The following is a 4,094-nucleotide window of genomic DNA, read 5'->3' as shown; positions in this document are numbered from 1 at the left end:
ACTTTAAGGGAAATGCAAATAGGAATACGTTGACACAGACATGACACAGGAAGTGCACTGTCCTTGCCCTACAGTCATTTATTTGTTCAAAAATATTTGAAATTATGCCATACACCTTGCACTGTGTTAGGCAGTAAGGATACAAAAGTGATTCTGACAGACTTGTTCTCTGCTTGAGGCCTACTATTGAGTAGTGGACATTGACTCTGAACAAACAAACCTGCAAATGACTCTGAAAAAACAAACCTACAAATGAACATACAAACCTACACCTTCAAACGGTGTAAGGATTCTCAAGGAAAGTAAGAAAGTGCCATGAGGATGGGGAGCCTACCTTATTACCTCAGTTCATCAGGAGGGGTGTACCCACAGGAGAGAGATTACACCAGGGACTACAATGGTGACAAGAATTAGCCAAGTAACTACTTTTTCTGACAAAGATAGAGTAATAAAGACCAGCTGTACCTCTGGTCAAAGTAATTAAGAAACCAGACAATTATTTTCAGACACTGAATGTTTGGTAGCAGAGGAAGGTGATGCGGTGGGCCATATGACTGCCCAGCTTATGCCATCACAGACTCTCCAGTCCTCAGGGGAAGGAGGGGGCTCATCAGGGATCCTACTGAACTGAAGAGATTTTGAAGATTCCAGATGGCAAGACGGCTGAAATTCACTGGGCAGAGCTGCACAGAGAGAGAACCTTGGGATCTACAGAAGTCCCCACTCAAGTCTCATCCAGGGAGGAAAACTACTCCAGACCAGATAAAGAATGACCTAAAATAAACAGAAGGAGTCAATCCTAGAGAACACACACAACCACCAGATATTTCTATTCCCACAGCTCAGAAGGGAAAAACTTTATTATTAACCAGGCTTGGAGTAGAATATTCAGCAGGGTACTGGCTCATTATAAAACTAAACTAGCTCTGGAATAAAGACTGCTCTGGTCCCACCCAGCAAAACTTAACAGAAAGTCTTGAAGGGGCCAAACCATTTGAAAGTCAACTGAAGGGACACCCAGGTAGCTCAGTGGTGGAGCACCTGCCTTCGGCCCAGGGTGTGACCATGGAGCCTGCTTCTCCCTCTGCCTGTGTCTCTGCCTCTGTCTCTCTCATGAATAAATAAATAAAATCTTTTTTGAAAAAATGAAAGTCAATTAAATACATCTCAAAACAAAACTCAACAATATTTAGAGGAATACAAAAATATTCAGCGTTTAACAAGGTAAAATTCACAATGCCTATCATCCAATCATAAAGTTAGCAGGTATACAAAAGAAGCAGGAAAATATGACCCAGCAGGAGAAAGTAAAACATCTTTAAATTACTGAAAGAAAAAAATGTCAACTGTTAATTGTATTGCAACAATAACAAATCTTCCATAAACAAAGGAAAATAAAGAATGTTTAGACATATGAAAACCAGAAGACTTAATCACCAGCAGACTACAAAAATGTTTTCAAGACGTTCTTGGAAGAGGAAAAAAAATGATAACAGATAAAAATCTGTATCAATACAAAGGCATGAAGGGACACCTGGGGGGTTCAATGGTTGAGGGTCTGCCTTCTGCTCAGGTCATGACCCCGGGGTCCTGGGATTGAGTCCCACATCGAGCTCCCCACAGGGATCCTGCTTCTCCCTCTGCCTCTGTCTCTGCCTCTCTCTGTGTCTCTCATAAATAAATAAAATCTTTAAAAACAACAACAACAACAACAAAGGCATAAAGAGCACTGGAAATCATAAAAATGTGGGTAAATAATAGAGATTTTTTTCTCTTATTTTTAATCTAAGATAACTCATTAGAGAAAAATAATAATGTTTTAAGGAGTTTATAACATATATAGAAGTAAAATGTCTGACCAAATGGCACAAAGACCGGGAGGAGGAAAAACAGGAGTGTGCTGTTACAAAATTCTTATACTATACATGAAGTGGTATATTACTCAAAAATGCAGTGTAATAAGTTAAAGCTATACACCCTAAAGTAACAACTAAGCAAACCAGCTAAGGATAAAAGGGGATAATAAAAGTTATTCAATTAACTCAAAAGAAGGGAAAAAAAAGGAAAAGGAGAACCAAGAGCTGGTGGGAAAACCAGAAGCAAATAGTAAGATGGTGACTTAAGCTCAATCATATCAATAATCATGTTGAATGTAAATGGTCTAAACATCCCACCTAAAAGACAGAGACTGTCAGGGTGGATTTCAAAAAGAATAATAACAAATTATATGCTTCCTCTAAGAAGCAAACAAGCAGAAAGATAGAAACATATACCATGCTGACACTAATGAAAGGAAAGCTGAAGGGCTACATCTCTCTCAGACAAAGCAGACTTTGAAACAAAGAATATGAGCAGGTATAAAGAGTGTCACTTTATAAAGGTAAAGAAGTTAATTCAGCAAGAAGATATAACAATCCTAAATGTCTATGCCTCTCCTCTAATAACAGAGCTTCAAAATGCACAAAGCAAAACCGGGTAGGACTAGAAAGAAAAAGAAGTCTGTGATTACCGTGGGAGATTTTAACGCCCTTCTCTCTGTAACGGATACGAGTGGGCAGCACATCAGTGAGGATATAAAAGACTTGGATCACACTATCCAACAAACGTCCACTGACCTCATCGACATTTATAGAACACTCCATCCTAAAACGTCTGAATACACATCATTTCCAAGTGCACACACAACACTTACCATGACAGACTATACTCTGAATCACCAAATAAGTATATTTGAAATGGTTCAAAGCATACAAAGTATGTTCTTGGAACGCAATACAATTAAAGGCCAAAAACAAAAACAAAACAAAACAAAATTGGGGGGAAACTCTCCATTTTGTAAAAACAAAAAAAGCAGATTTCTAAATAGCCCATGAGTCAAAGGAAAAATCAAAAGGAAAATGAGAAAATATTTTCAACTGAATTAAAATGAAAATACAGTCTATAAAAATTTGTGTAATACATGTCAATCAATCCTTGTAGTGAAGCTGTTCTTCCTTCAGTGATTACTTTGTTTCATGTCCCTTTATTCACATCAGTGATCTTAAAAGAAAACTCTGAGCATTGTACATATCTCCTTGACTTCTCTTTTCCATTAAAACAAGGTGTTCCAACTATTTTTTTTTTGTAACCCATATCCACTACTCACTACCTTACTTCTTAAGAAATTAACTTTAATGAATTATCATTACAAAATACATTAGGATAATGGAAACATTATCGTTTAATATGGTAAATACCAGTGTAATCACCACTTAGATTTTTAACAATAAAAATGTATGAAATAAAATCCCTTGTGTGCCCTGTCTGTTCCCATTTCTCTCTATCCCCAGCCCTGGTAGTCAATCATTATCTTGAATTTGTCCATCATCCCAAGGCACGTTCTAAAATGTTTCCTGTACACCTATGCATCTACAAACAAGAAGTAGAACTGTATTGCAGATTTTAATATTATAGAGCCAGAATCGTACACTTGCTCTTCCTTGTGGTAGAGAATGTGCCACCCAGATCTCCTAGCTCTAGGATAGAGCACCCGCCTGACCACCACACAGATGCTTCTCTGTGTGTCCACCCTGCCCTGCGCCAGGCTCCCCATAGGTTACTCCTAGCCACTAACTGGGGACAAGAGAGTTGCTAATGCAGGTCCAGTCCTACAAAATGTAGGACTACTTTAACAGGTAGGACTACTTTAACAGTTCAGTGGGTTCCTGAACTCCACAGATCTTGTTCCCTTACAGGACTGGTTCCCTTACAGGACTTTACCTTGCATCATAGTCTGAAAGCTCCCCCCACCTTCTCCAGGTCCCTCCCTTCTTCCCAATAAGTTACTTTCACATCGAATTTTGTCTTGGCACTTGCATTTTAGAGGACCTGACCTAACACAGCACTCTTTGGCAGTTTGCTTTCTTCATTTTGCCTGTTTTTGTGACTTATTCATAAGGATGCATTTATTTTTAGTTCATTAATTTTAACCACTGTAAAGAATTCTTGTGTATGAATATAGTAGAATTGATTTATCCTTTCTCCTTTTAATAGACATTTACGTTGTCTCCAATTGTTTCACCATTACAAGCAATGCTCCAGTGAACGTTACATCC

The sequence above is a fragment of the Canis lupus genome, chromosome 18 (genome assembly GCF_011100685.1).
Source record: "Canis lupus familiaris isolate Mischka breed German Shepherd chromosome 18, alternate assembly UU_Cfam_GSD_1.0, whole genome shotgun sequence".
NCBI lineage: Eukaryota > Metazoa > Chordata > Mammalia > Carnivora > Canidae > Canis > Canis lupus.
This window is presented reverse-complemented; position numbering follows the sequence as displayed.